Genomic DNA, 15,626 nt, shown 5'->3' with positions numbered 1-15,626 from the left:
ATTGGTGTTTCATGCAATATGTATAGAAAGGAAAACTTTAAGACTAGTTTAATAACATTGCAATACAGGTGGTATCTCATTTAAGCAACAGATGTGCTCTTGGAAAACTGAGCTCAAACGAGCTACTTATAAAAAAATCAAATATTAATATATAAGAACATATACATTCATATGCTGCTTTACAAAGGAGGAATCCTTTTGCAATCCAAATAATTTCTATGTAATTTATAAATGCAATTTTTAAAAAAAGAACAAGCACACTTGTATTGTTTCAAATTTATTTTAAAAGTAACTAAAAATATTGTTCAGGTCACTGATCCTTTTACCATTTTAATGAAAACCTCAACAGTAACCCAAATTTTGAAATATTTCATGATTTTACTTCAGAGGGTCAGGTAATCTAACCCCATGATTCATATTAAGATTAATAAACTGGATGCAACCACCCTAGCCTTCAGCTGGGAGTTTAGCACAAATCTATCAAACAGTATTTAGCCTACACTAAAGGGGTTGGGGGGGAAGGAGTAATCCCTAGGGAATATGAATTCTCCAAAACAGGGAAGAGGGTGAAAATAGTAAGTAGCCTTTTCCTCAGTAAGCATGAAAGCTAGACAATGCTTTCCATATTACTGAAATAAAACTGGAGCTAACAATATGCAACTATTTCACAAAGGGAAACAAATTATTCTTCATGTTCTGGTCTAATCCCAGCCCCGATAAACACAGTGTATACTGAAGTATGAGTTTTACTCAGGATATTCTTTTCCATTTCTTAATAGAATTCAGCTGGCACAAGCTCTAGACTTGGTTGATTAGGAGGTGACCTGTATTTGAGAGGGCGGACAAGATGGGACTGATTTTATTTTAACCTATACAAAGCTTTATTTACTTATTTTTCCTTGGAAGAGAGTATGGGTCCCTATCAGATATTCTGGAATACGTGAAATTTGGGGTTAACTGTATGTAGTTGGTATAAATTCAATACTCAAGTGGGAACTAAAAATGATTTCTTTAATTGTAAGCCAAACTGAATGATCTCCCAGGAAAAAGAACCTCCTCCTCTCCTGCCTTTTCTACCTCCTGCCCCTCCCCCACTAACACTGCCTCCCTGCTGTGCAAAGAGCCCTTTGTCCTGCCCCGCACTTATCTAGCTGTTTGGCCATATTGACAGGCCTACTGGAGGCATAATAAGGGAGTCAGTCTGACATAAGCAGCTGGCAATTTGAAACAAAAATCTTCCTTTTCTACTCAGACCAAATCCTGCTGCAGAGGTCTCTGGCTCCTCCCATACTTCCATCTATTTCTCAAACAGAGCAGCAAGGATTTCAGTATTTTCCCCTGATTAGGTTGCACAAATCAAAAACTTGATTCCCTAGACAGAAGCCAATTCTGTATGAATTCCTATAGCCATTGCTTTTTCAGTGAATTCATGACAGAAGCCAAAATGCATCCTCTGCTCTGGGTGTATGTATGTAACTAACGAAATGATGATTTCTTCAATTTGCCATCAAAACTCTGGGAATCCTTAAAAGACAAGAAGAGCACAGAATAGAAATGAAGCAACATACATGTTAATCAAGCAAAACTGACCAGTAATTTAGTGTTTTAAAAATACTGAGATTACAAGAAGCACAGAATTCATTTCCCCTTCTTCATATCAAAGATACTTAATGTGACATTACATTAAGTAAGATACTCCCCCAGGTATTCAGCAAACAAAATCAGTATGATGGAAAACCTGAGTGAGGTAGGATGAGATTACAAATTTCTTGCACAGTGAGGGCAACATAAAGTAGACTAAGACAGCTTCATTGTTCCTTTATTATGTGTCATGGCTCCTATCATTAAGTGTTAATAATACATTTTATCAAAATAAGAGAATCCTCTACAGTGATGCTTTCTAATAGCACCAGCCTTCAAAGTTACTGGGCATTGTCTCAATTTATAACTGAATACACAATAGGAAAATTTTCAGAATGCTAAATGATACAACAAAATTAAGTATAGGTAAGGGAAAGAAAGAACATTTTCTCTGCCTTTCAAGATCTTCCTGTTAGAGAAATTCCTATGATGACCATGTTACATTTACTTTCTAAGGAGTAACTCTGAAAGGATATTTTAAATCAAATTATAAACAACTACCAGTTATTTTACTATATATGTTATCTTACACATTTTGCAGAGCTAAACTGTTTTGTTTTACATACCTATCAAATTTTACTTTTCAATAAATGAAACACAATTTTTAAAATATTTCTTTTTTACTTTTAGGTGGATACAATATCTTTATTTTGCTATTATGTGGTGCTGAGGATAGAACCCAGTTCCTCATGCATGCTAGGTGAGCACTCTACAAGTGAGTCACAACCCCAGCCCAAATGAAACACAATTTTTATAATCAAAATTCACTCCTATGCCTTTAAGTTTCAAACTAAACTACTAATCACCAGAATTCAACCAAAAGTTATAAAAGATTTGTATTTTACTCATCATCTAATTTCTCTTTGATGTTTGCAAATCACTAACTGTTAACTATGGCCTAATATTTCCTGGTATTTCAATAAGTGGAGGATAAAGTAAAAGTGGTTAACTGCACATCTGCATTTTATATTGTTTTTTTTCCAAAAACGAAATAGCCACTGCTGCTCTCGAAAGGACCAGAATACTTTCTGAAAGCATGTTGTCCCTGGACACAAAACACTATCAAAATATGTCAAAAAAAAAAAAATCAAATATACAATTCAATAAATCCTTCTATAAAAATGTCCTCTATGATTCTTCAGAAAATGATTAAGACCACAGTGGGCTCCAAAAACCAGAAGTATAAGTGAAAAAGCAATTATTTTATTATGTAACATTTATATTATATAGGAGTAAACTAAAACACTTGTATTTTCAATAAATAAGCCAGTCAGAATTAGCGAAATTATATTTATCTGACATAGCATCATATATATATATATATATATATATGTGTATATATATATATATATATGGTAGTAATAAGAATTAGAACCACCTAAAATATTATCCATTAAAGGCTCTGATTTTAGGCTTGCTTTTATCACTGGAAAAACAATATGAGCCACATTTGTGAATGACAAAAATGCTTTCCATTCTTTCTGGTTCCCTGCCACAAATGCCACAGTCATACTACAAATTATAGATGTTTGTGGGATTTAAGTACATTTACACAAAACTGCACAAATCAAAATTTGGAGGAAAAGAGGTATAGGTTGCATGGGGTTGGGGGGAGTAACACATTGGGCATATGTTAAGTACTGCATGCAGTCAGTGCTATATTTGGGTGGTAGTTCTCCCTCAAGTACTTCCATATTCGACAGACTGTTCTGCTTAATCAGAGATCATCCTAATGTTCAGGAGTTGTGGGGGAAGGGAGACAACGTCAGGGACTCAGGCTGTCTTTCAGTATTCAGAACTGGACTTACTCAATTTCTTAACATTTCTTCTGGTTTGTCTTATATTTCAGATGTTTTATGGCCAAAGATATATCCCTGTGATGTCCAACATATATATAAAATGCATCAAAATTTGTTGGTCAAACACCAAAGAAAATATATAACCTGGAGATGTCTACATATGAATAATTTTTTTAAAAAACTGTATCTAGAAAAAACTCCAAAATGAAATCTCTTTTTACAGTTTAAGATTTCCAAGTTTAGCAAAATGTCTAGCAAAACATCTATTCAATAAGATAAAAATGGCCTTTTCAACGGAAGGAAGGAGATACCTAACAACAACAAAAATCAAAATTGACTCAATGATTAAAGAGATGGTCAAAAAACACGCCAGCTGCAGGGGAAAAAAGAAAAAAGAACCCCCCCCCCCCAAAGACCTTTGATTGGTTTTAAATGGATTTAAAAAAAAAATCAAAACTCTGATGGAACTTTTAATTTTATACAAGCATAAAATCCCAGGTTAAGAACAAAAATCTGCCCCCAAACCCCCAAACCTAAAAGCAAACAAACAAACAAAAATCAAGAAAGTCTTTAAGTATGATGCAATTTCCAAAAACTGAAATCCATAAATGGATAGATTATGAATTACTAATTCTCATCTCCCCACCAATAAAAGGCAAACCAGCTCAGCAGTGAAAATTCCCAGGAAAGCAAGGTTTCTTCTCAGTCCTGAGGCAGCCATCGCCTAAGTGCAGCTCCCTGCAGCCAACAGCATTAATGGACGCTGCACTGCTGTCCTTCCCTGGAGACAGCAGCCAGCACTACTCAAGCTTCTCACGTAGCAACCAGAGCTCCAGAGCCAGCAGCTGCTGCTGCCTTGTATACTCACCCCTGTGATCCAACACAGGAACAACCTTCTCTTTACCCCACCCCCACTCCTCACACTTTTTTTTGGGGGGGGGCGGGGGGGGGGGGCCGGCGGTGGAGGAGATGATCCATTCTAGAAGGGCTAGAATTATGCTTTAAAAAAAAACAATCCTAAGGTCACCCTTTTAAATTGAGGACTTTTATTAAGGGTGGTGTTGGGAAATAAACATTTATCAAATTCTAAATATTCGTTTTAATCAAGTCAGTAATTTAGGAGTAAAGATTAAAGTGTAGTCTTTAGAAGGCCAATTTTCCAAGCACTCAACAGTCGAATTTAAATTTGCAGCTAGAGACAGACCCTTGTGTCATGTCCTACCAAAGGACATAATTCATTTTTCTACACATAATGACAGTGTGAGTAAACCTTAAGGACTCTAATCCCATAACGGGCCAGAATTTTGGGCTACAAAAGAGAACTAATGATCCTCCTGAGAAAACTGGAAGAAATCCAAAAAAAAAAAAAAATTCCTGTGTCCTCCAAGAGGCCCAGAAACCTCTGATTATGTGAGAATTCTCTGCTTTAGTCCTAGCTCATATCCCCTTTTAATTCTTCTCAGTGACCTAAAAACATTAATATAAAATTAACCATTAAAAATACTTTTCCCCAAATGCAGAGCATATAAACATTAACCTGAAAAGCTCCTAACACTCAACTCAGCTAGATCTTTCTCAATCAAAAGTATAGCTATGAAACATATGCCCAACTAAGAAACATAAATATGACCTTGGTCACAAATATGACATTAAAAACAACTTGTTAAGCCAAGGCATGAAGGAAATTAGGAGAGAACCTGGGGATTCTTTCAGTACAATAAGCACAAGGAAAATTGGAGAAATGAACTCAGGTACAGACAAAGCCCAGTGGAACCCAGAGCTCTGGACAAGAAATGAGTACTGGTGAACACATTGCACAAGTAACATGAGAAAGCAGAAAATGCAGGTCATACACGCACCCCTGACCCAGACCAGCAGAGCTGGCTGCAGCATCAGTATCCAGGAGAAAGACTACTTATTCCTTACGCGACACAAGCAAAGGAGCTCTATAGAATAAATTAGCATAGAAGGGGCTTTCCCAGCAGCTAAAACTTTCCCTCTCACGCGCCTCACCTACTAAACCAGGGCTTTTCCCCACCACCATTCACTTCACATCTAGACTTGCACGCAGAGAGAAACAGAATTCATAAAGGGCAAATTTTTCTGCCTTTAAAGACGTTCTAAAAAGATCGTTTTCCACGCCCAAGGCAGGGAAAACAACAAAATCTGGCTCAGCTCCGGCCTGAAACCCAACAAATTCAATGGGGGAATATCTCTGGGAGAGAGGGGTATACGCCACAGGAAGCCCAAGAATGTGAGGTGGGGGTGGCAAAGGTAATATCTTCAGTGTGGCATAGAAAGCAGCCATCGGAGGTGGGGACCCAGAACCCAGAGGGAAGCCATCCAGGGAGACCATGGAGGGGAGATCGGGGCCCCCAAGAGCTATGAGAGTTGTCACAAGGCCTCGAGAACGGGGGTTGGGAGGTGGGGGCTCGCGGACAGGAGGGGGGAAAAAAGTACACCCGTGTATTTTGAGAGCAGAGAAGCAAGAGGCCTATGTTCAAGTAAAAGGTAAACGTGGAGTAGGCAGTTCCCAGGAAAAGGGGTGAAGAGGCGTGGGGGGAGGGGAAGCGTCCTGACCCAGGAAAGACATGAAAAGGGTAGTGGGGTCGACTCGATCGCACGGGGAGCCTTTTTCCCTTGGAAAAAGGGGTGCAATGACGTGTAGGGGTGGCGAGGAGAGGAGAAGGGGTAGCATCTTCCTGCTGTGTGCAGGGGAGAGCCAGGCCCACGTCCCGAAGAGAGCGAGTCCGGGGAGACGGAGGAGGTGACCCTTCCTCCCCCCCCGGGGCCCGGTCGTGAGGGTTGGTGTCTCTTTTCTATCGGACCCTTACCTTGTCCCAGGCGCTGCCGGGGCCTGGGCCCGGGCTGCGGCGCACGGCACTCCCGGGAGGCAGCAAGACTCGAGTTAGGCCCAACGCGGCGCCACGGCGTTTCCTGGCCGGGAATGGCCCGTACCCGTGAGGTGGGGGTGGGGGGCAAAAAGGCGGAGCGAGCCAAAGGCGGGGAGGGGGAAGGGCCAGGGAGGGAGGGGGGCCGGCACTACTGTGTTGGCGGACTGGCGGGACTGGGGCTGCGTGAGTCTCTGAGCGCAGGCGGGCGGCGGCCGCCCCTCCCCCAGCGGCGGCGGCGGCGGCGGCGGCGGCAGCTCACTCAGCCCGCTGCCCGAGCGGAAACGCCACTGACCGCACGGGGATTCCCAGCGCCGGCGCCAGGGGCACCCGGGACACGCCCCCTCCCGCCGCGCCATTGGCCTCTCCACCCACCGCCCCATACCCATTGGCCAGCTCGCCGCCAATCAGCGGAAGCCGCCGGGGCCGCCTAGAGAAGAGGCTGTGCTCTGGGGCTCCGGCTCCTCAGAGAGCCTCGGCTAGGTAGGGGAGCGGAACTCTGGTGGGAGGGAGGTCCGGTGGACTGGGTGGAGGGATGGGTGGTTGAAGTGGCCCCACTATGGCTGGAGAAGTCGTCTTCTCCCGCGAGATGCCGGGGGCACAACGTTTGTACGGCTGGAAGGGGAAGGGGGTGGTCGGTCGGATACGGGCGGGAGGTCGGCCCGCCCTGCGGCAACCGGAGGGGGAGGGAGAAGGGAGCGGAAAAGGTTTGAAGCCGGACGGAGCCATTGCTTCTGCAGAGGGTGGAGCGCTTCCGGTTCTCCTCTTGTCTCTGATTGGTCGCTTCTCCTCCCGCCGTGTGTGAAAACACAAATGGCGTGTTTTGGTTGGAGTAAAGCCCCTGTCAGTTACAGCCTCCAGAGTGCGCAGCCGCCTGGTGACTCTCGCATTGCCCCGTGGGTGGGGCGAGTAGATAGGTGGGGTGAAGAGAGGTGGACGTGCGGGCGCGGTCGGCCTCCCGCAGGGGGAGGGGAGGGAAGGGGAGGGTCAGTGAAAGTGGCTGCTGTGTGGGGTCCTCTTACCCTCCCCTTCTTTTAGGGGAGTCGGTTTACCCGCCGCCTGCTCGGCTTCATCATCTGATTGGCTACTGTTGCTGGGAGAACTAGCCCTTGCTATTGGCTCGAGTCCCAAGCGAACGAAACCACTGCGCGGGCCGGTGGGGGTGGCAGGAAGGCGGTCGTTGGTATGGTCCTCCCCGAGGCCCAGCGCCGCAGTGTCTGGCCCCGCGCCCCTGCGCAACGTGGCAGGAAGCGCGCGCTGGAGGCGAGGGCGGGCTGCGGACCCAGGCTTCTGGGTGGTGGCAACCACGGCTCCGCCCCGGGCCCCCTCCGCTAGGGGGGCGAGACGAGCCCGACCAGCTCCAGACACCCGTGGGGGTGGGGGAAGGAGCGGGGGTCGGTCCGACTGGCTTGTGGGCGGGAGGCGCATGGTCTCCAAAAATCGGCGGGCGCGCTGCAATCCTGGGGGAGCTGCAGTAGAGGAGGCGGGGAGAAGGCCGCACCCTTCTCGGTAGGGGGAGGGGAGCTGCCGCAATACCTTTATGGGAGTTCTGCCGCCTCCGGTCTTCTAAGGACCGCCTTGGGCCTGGAAGAACCGCCCTGGGCCTAGAAGAATCCCTTCGCCCTTCCCCCTCCCCACAGCGTGATCTCATCATCGCCTCCATGTCGAGTCGCTTCTCGGTTATGGGCGGGATTCTTTTGGCTAGGCAGAAGAGCTGATCTGGTGCCTGGGCGTTGTCCTGCTGGGGAATTGAGCAGGTGTAAGATTTGAGGGACGAGTCTTCCCACGGATTTGAGTTTGTTTGAGGAGGTAATTATACTAGGGGAGAAGCAGGAAAATGGAGCCTAGGCGTTCGCCTGGGGTTAATTTTATTCAGTGAGACTGCGGGTTATTACTACTTAAGGTCTTTCTGGAGTATTATTCCTAGAGATAGATTAAAGGTATGATCACCCGAGTTTTTACTTACCCCACTTGAGACCCTTGCTAAACCACCAAAGTACAGCATCTCGGATTAAATCGTAATGGTAAAATTTTAGCCTTTGCTTCAGAACCCAGTGCTTCCCTCTCTTCCTCCATATCCGTCCTAGCAGGCATTTTAGTAACTCTAAGACTTTGGTCCCATTTTTTTCATTGTTATACTTGCTCATCCAGTCTCCAGACACATACTGCTGGCTTTCTCTCCTGATCTTAGGTAGGTAGCTTCATGAGTCATGAAACCAGACAGATTGGTTCCACCACAAATTTAGGCTTGAACTGGAGCCTCCCTCATACCCAGCAGTCTTCCTCCTTGATGCACTTTATTGGAATGTTTTCCTTCATTTTTATTTTACTTTTTTCCCCCCTTAGTTGGGATTCTACCCCTGGGCCTCTTCACAGTTCATCTAATTTGAATACTGCTTTATTGAGAATTGTACCTGAGGCTCAGCATTCAACATCTGCTTTTCTCTTTTGAATACCACTCATTCATCCCTTTATATTTGTTCTCATTGGATAGTAACTAAGTTCAGTTGCCACTATAATAGCCTCCAAAGTGGTGTGTCTTCCTGCACTAGCATCTTTTGGTTCATCCTACATATTGCTAGACAGTTGTCCATGCTAGAACAGGAAAATGAGACTTGAAACTCAACTTGCTCCTTACTACTTACATGGTGAATTTAGTTCTCACGAATGTGACACACAGGGACCCCAAGTTGGACTTGTATTTGCAGTATTGGATATTGAACCTAGGGACTTGTGCATGCTAGGCCTGCACTATATTCCCAGCCTTTTCTCTCTTTTTAAAATTTTTTTAAGACATGGCGTTGCTAAACTGCCCATGCTGGCCTTGAGCTTGGCCGTCCTTTTGCTTCAGTCTCCCAAGTTGCTGAGATTACAGGTGTGCACTACTGTGCCTGGCTGCTAACCTTATTTTTTTAAGCTGCTTTTTCTATTGTCACTGTTTTCCACATACACAGATCAAACATCTTAACTTACACAGAGATGTTTGCTCTTTGCCCAAGTCATTATGACACTTTCATGCATCTTTGTAGGGTGTCTCCTTCTGGAATGTTAGTCCTATTTGCACCTTACCCTTTAAGACAACAGATACACTTGTCTGGAAGGATCTATTGTTATATGAGCCAGTCCCCCGAGATACCCTTTAGCATTTTATACTTGATTGAGTCATAGCATTTCTTGTTGTTGTCATTGTGGCTTGAACATGATTACCTGTGCTGAGCTTCTTGAGGATCCAATCTCTTGTTGGGTTTTGTACTGCTAAACTACTATATTGCTTGATGTTTAGCCAACCCTAAGTAAAATGGAGTGAGCAGCATGTGAACGTTTTTAATAAAGTTTGATATTTTATTTGTCTTTCAAGTGCTTGTTGTGTTCTTGCTAGTACCTGAGATTAACATTGTCTAGGAGAACTAAAGGACTAAAATTTAAATTTTGTTAGAATTGCCACCGTGGACAGTGTATCTGTAACCTCCAAAGTAATTTTGATCCAGAGGATGTATAAATGCCAGCGTATCTTAATACTAAAAATTTTTTTTATGTGCTAATGTGTATCTTGTAAATTTCATTTTGTATATTGTAAGACACATTGCAGGGGGGTTTTCTTAAAATTTCTCTTTAGGACAGTGGTCTTCAAACCTTCAGTATACACAAAAATAATTGCCTTGCTTTTTTTTTTTTTGAACCTAAGGGTATTTAATCACTGGGTCACATCTCCACCCCTTTTTATTTTGAGAGGGTCTCTGACTAAGTTGCTGAGAATAGCCTTGAACTTGTGATCCTCCTGCCTCAGCCTTCTGAGCTGCTGAGATTATAGGCATGGACCACTGCTCATGTTTATTTCTTTACTGTAAAGATGTAACTGCAGGGCTATGCCTTTTTACCTGTAAAAATAGATAACATGTTTCCCATGTACTTTGTCCCTCAAAATTTTTCTCACCTGAACTGTTTCTCCTCCACTTTGCCCCACTAAGGGAGAACATTTTGAAAAGCAAAGAATAGTAATTTTTTTTTTTAACAAGAAAAGTTAAAATTTAAAAGATATTTTCATGTTTTTCTCACTAAATTACATTCTTCAAGGATATGTCTGATTTCCCCAGTGCCTAAATTCTGAGTTGGGAACTCAGTAAATGTTGGTTTTATTGATTTTTATTTATGAATTTAGTTTTCTTTCTTTTTTTTTTTTAAAGAGAGAGTGAGAGGGGGACAGAGAGAGAGAGAGAGAATATTAACATTTATTTATTTTTTCTTAGTTCTCGGCGGACACAACATCTTCGTTTGTATGTGGTGCTGAGGATCGAACCCGGGCCGCATGCATGCCAGGCGAGCGCGCTACCGCTTGAGCCACATCCCCAGCCCCAATGAATTTAGTTTTCAAATAATAATTTTAACCCATAAAACATGGAAGCAAGGCTCTTTTTATCTTGGAAACTTTAGGGTCATACTTTAGGTCATACTTAAGTCTCCCCAAATTCTATTCACAGAGGAAACTGATAGCATGTGGTCTCTGAATGCATCTGTCCACTGTTCTGCTCTTCCTTTGGTCTCTTGTACTAACCATTGTAGTCATCCTCTTCCTGTGCTTCATTTCCTTTGGACTTTTTGGTTAAAATAAACCAGCTATCTCCTTTTGAAGCAGTGGTATACTATTTCCTGTACTCCTAAGACAAAAGCTTATGAAATTATAAAATACTTGGACTCTAGAGAAAAATGGTAAAAGTTTTCTGGGGGCTTGAGGGTTTCTTTCTTTTTAATGAAAAGGAATTTGGTATAGTTACATAATTGATTTGCAATTGTTGTTAATCCAGGATATGATAAGGATCAACTTCACAAAGATAAAAGACTAGTTTGAGGCCAATCTTAATTAAGAGCACTTTAGTAGGTCACAAATCTAGGAGTCTTGACTTTAGGTTGGGAATTCTTGATTTTGTTTATCTAGTAGTACTCCAATTTATATTAGAGGACATACTTCTCCAAAAGATTTCCACTCCCCATTCTTGATGGAGTAAGAAATTGGGTTATTAGAGAACTGCTAATGAGCATGGAATATTTTATCTAGGTCATTATTAAACCAGATGAATTTTTCCTGCTTTGTTGGGGCATACCCAAATCATGTTTGTGGAAGTGGTTATTTTCTCACCCAACTAGTGTATGCATTCTAGTCAACTCAACAGTCTTCATAGCCATTCCTATTTATATACTTTTCATGTAAGTTTTATCCCAGAAATCAGGTACTGCTTCTTAAAATAAATAGTGTGATAGGCAAAAGCTAATGGAAACATAGGTAGAAGCAAATATTGAGTGCCTTTTATGTATGAAGTGGTGTGCTGAATTATTTACTATGTGTTTGGTGTGGTCATCATATATAAAATCCTGTTTTACAGAGTAGGAAACTAAAGCTTATGCTTAACAACTTTCTCATGGTAACAAGTTGAGAGCCAGTGATGAAAACACTGGTCCGTCTAACCATCTGTGTTCTTAACCAACTTGTACTCTCTTGCTTTCTTGGAAACCTTTTGTGAAGTTTACTCTGGCTATAGAATACAAGATGGGGTGGTAGGGATACAGATATTTGAAAGCAGAGAGACCACTTTGGAGGTTCTCTTATAGAAGCTCACACTTGTGAAGTGAGACAAGATCTGGTTTAGGAGTGATGGCAGTCGCAATGGAAAGGAAGTTAAAGGATTTGGTAATTAAATGTCACTGGGAAGGAGAATGGTCTCAAAACATCAAATTTTAAGGGATGCAGGGTAGGGAAAGTTAAAATTGATAAATTTGGTTTTATGTGCGAATATATTACAGTAAAATCCACCATTCTCTGTAATTGAAATGTGTCAGTAAAGGAAGAAAATGACTTCTCAAGGAAAGTTTTGATGCCCACATTCCTACCAATTTTGGTCTTCCTCTTTGATTGTTATCATAACTCTTCTCACAATTTTAATTAAGAGAGTAACTGATCTTTTTCCTCCCCTACTTTAGGTTGCCTCTTCAGGGCAAGACAGTACTTATGAATGGCTGTGTCCCTGTTGCCTAAGCAAAAGGAGGAAAATTCTTTTCATAATACCATGGTGTTTGTAAATTGTTCCACATTCTTGAAAGTATGCAGATGCTACATGGTGTATGATGACATTGTCACGGATGTTAATTCATGAATGATGATATATGTACTTGAATTTTCTAAGGTGGCAAGCAGGTAGGTTTAGGTATGAATTTTTTTTTAAAAAGAAATTTTTAGGTTATATGTTCTATAACCTACAACCTCAATGTCATGCAGTTGTCTTTAAATCATGTCATTTTACTTGTGCCTTAGAAAATCCTGGCATTTTTTTCACACTGCACATTTTTAAATTTGGTATACATCTTTTTTCTTTTTCTTTTTTTTACTTGTAGATGAAAATATAGTATCTTTATTTTTGTGTGGTACTGAGGATCGAACCCAGTGCCTCACACATGGGAGGCAAGTCCTTTACCACTGAGCTACAGCCCCAGCCCCATACATCTTATCTTGTTTTTTTGCAATGTTTTAAATATTTTCTCCAAACTTCCAAATTTTAGAACTACAGCTTATTTTAGAATTTAGTAATTTGTACTGAAAGGCTCAAAAAAGATAAGGCTACTTGTTCAAGCCTCAGTTTTCACCATCTATGATTTAAACACAAATTGACTTGAAGGAGGGAAGAACTGACCAAAGAAACTATATGAAATAAAAATATGAAAGCTGTCTTTTGTTTGGCTTTAGAGATAATTTAATGTAGCATGTCTTATGAAATAGAATAATTTGTATAGTGTTGGTACCACCTATGTTGTAGAGTCATTTTGAAACTAATTCAAACTGTTGCAGTTTTTTTGGTGGTTCTTGGTTGTTTTTGTTTTTGTTTTTTTTGAAAGGTATTGAATATTTTAAATGTTGACATAAGAAAACAAAAATCATTAGAGGTTTCAAACCAGAAATGAAAAAGCTTCTGATGTAAATTATTGCATTGTATTGGCTGGAAAAACATACAAAAAAGCTAAGAAATTTAAGAGGTATAGTGCATGTTGCTAATTATCTGCTAGATGATAAGAAATAATTATAGTAGTTCCTTTTTTGTACCTTACAGCAACTTGTCATATTAAAGATTTGTGTGCAGATGTGAACTCTGAATCTCTTATGTGGAAGTGTACTTGCACTTTACGATGTATAAACATGGCTAAGCTTGTTATTTTACTTGTATTTGCTCGGCATCAGGTAATCAAAGATAACCTTTATATGGAAGTGTGGTAATAAACACTACATGTCCTAAAATAGTCCAAGTGTGGAATTACTTTTTAAATCTCATGCTTTATCCTGAACAATTATCTGTTGACATTTGCACTAATGGTGGGAAAGCAACAGTGAGTAAAACTGTGGGCACAAATTAAGGCAATTACATAAAACTGGTAGTCAGTCCTTCATTGCCATGCATCACTAAAATAAAACCAAAAGGATTAAAAAGCCACTTTCTCTAGGTATGGTGGCATAGCCTGTACTATCAACAGTTTAGGAGTTTGAGGCTAGCCTGGGCAACTTAGCAAGACCCTGTCTCAAAAGAACTAGAGACATAGACCCCCCCTGTGTCTTCCCTCCCCAGAAGCCAATTTTCACATGAAAACAATAAAATTATTTTGTTAAATGTGGACTCCACTACTGGGGATTGATCCCAGGGGAGGCCCACATATGCTAGGCAAGTGGTCTTATGATGAGTTATATAACAGCCCTTTTTAAAATTTTCTTTTCAAGATTGGTCCTAACAAAGTTGGGCCTTGAATCTTCTTACCTCTGAAGCCCAAATAGCTGGGATTATAGGTGTGTACCACTGTGACCAGTATAATTTGTTGGTATGAATGAGGGAATGTAAAGTTTGCATAAAGTACTTTGTACAGTGGTTGTCACTACTCATGCAATAGTGTTGCAAGCTGAATGTTTTACTTGGAGCGCCATTTTTTACTTGAAAGAATGACAAGTGTTATTTGTAGTTTGCTACTGTGAAGAAGTGAGCCTGTTCAGGAAACAACAGCAATTAAAATCAAACTTTGAAGTGAAAATCAGAATTTTGAGAAAACTTGTCTCTACTCTCAGCATGACAGTTGGGCTTTTATATGCTGATACTTGAAGACATTAGGTACTATATAGTGAAACGGGCCAACTTCTGGGAGTTTCCATAATTCAGCCTGTATTTTCCAGCTAACCAATACAAAAATAACAAAATGGCAATGTCTCAATCAGTTGAATGCAGAAGATAAAAATCCAGCTGCTTTCCATTAAGCCAGACCTAAGAAACTTAGTTACAAAAAATGTAAAACAATGCCACTCTTCTAATTACTTTTGAAAATAGTTACTGCCATGAAAATCAATGCTATAATATTTAAATTTTTTTTAATTTCTAATGGTAAAATATGGGTTAAGAAAGCTATTGAGGCCCTCAATTTTTAAGAATATGGAAGGATCCTGCCTGAGACCACACAAGATTGAAAAGTGGCTGTCCTAGCCTGTAATACACATGGTAAACAGATGCATGGATGACTGTGTTAAGGGCATGCTAGGACAAGGAGCAGGTTTCTGAGAAAAGTGTATTTTGGGACGGGATGTACAAGGCTAATAGGCAGTTACAAATTAAGAATTCAGGGCTTGAGAAAAACTAAGCACCTTTATCCTTCCTAGTAAAAAACTGGTTCTACTATAAATCTGTCATTGAGTAACTTGTAACTTCACAACTGATTAGCAAACATGTTAACCCCGGGACAAAAGGGTAAGGGGTAATATGGTAGGCCTATTATGAAGCATCTGACATTTTTTCACATTGCACATTTTAAAATTTGATATACAGACATGTTCTTGGGTGTTTATTCTGAACTTGTTTTAACCTACCAAGGGGCAATAATTAAATTTACGCCCCCCCCCTCAGTTGTCACACTTTGACTATATCCCCACTGACCTTCATGCAGGACACCTCACTTGAATGTGGAAAAGGCTATGCTGAGAATGGGTAAATAATTTTCCCTTTTTTATGCCTATGTCACTAATGAATATTATGTACTCACAGGCTTTATTATACTTTTGGTACTTAATAAACCTTTCATAATAGTTCCCCTTTTCTGTCTTCAATTTATCTTTTGATCCCTGCAGTGCAGGCCTGAGCTCATATCTGAAATTTACAGGCTAAGTCCTCAGTTTTTGCAGTTTGCTCAAAGTCTTTTTATAGGTGGTTGTTCCCTTTTTTTGCCGATGGGGGTGGTGGTGTTAACCAGGGATTGGACTTTGGGCACTTGACCACTGAGTCAC

General features: G+C 41.1%; 1 protein-coding gene and 1 long non-coding RNA gene across 8 annotated transcripts in view; one reads left to right on the top strand and one right to left on the bottom strand.

Moving 5' to 3' along the window:
* Setd5 (SET domain containing 5) overlaps positions 1–6,587 on the bottom strand; it is a 76,478-nt gene extending 69,891 nt beyond the window's left edge. For all 7 annotated transcript variants that reach the window (XM_026382954.2, XM_077793417.1, XM_077793416.1 and 4 more), the window contains exon 1: positions 6,275–6,587. The gene's annotated coding sequence lies outside the window, so the exon portion shown is untranslated. The remainder of the gene's footprint in view (positions 1–6,274) is intronic.
* A 169-nt stretch (positions 6,588–6,756) lies between these two features.
* Positions 6,757–13,645, top strand: LOC144250586 (uncharacterized). The gene is made up of 3 exons (XR_013342515.1): positions 6,757–6,814; positions 10,579–10,648; positions 12,305–13,645. It is a non-coding gene; the product is annotated as an uncharacterized LOC144250586 (long non-coding RNA).
* Positions 13,646–15,626: the final 1,981 nt, after the last annotated feature.

This window comes from Urocitellus parryii, chromosome 16, assembly GCF_045843805.1.
Source record: "Urocitellus parryii isolate mUroPar1 chromosome 16, mUroPar1.hap1, whole genome shotgun sequence".
NCBI lineage: Eukaryota > Metazoa > Chordata > Mammalia > Rodentia > Sciuridae > Urocitellus > Urocitellus parryii.
Note: the sequence above shows the minus strand (reverse complement) of the source record. Positions and strands in the feature narration are given on the sequence as shown.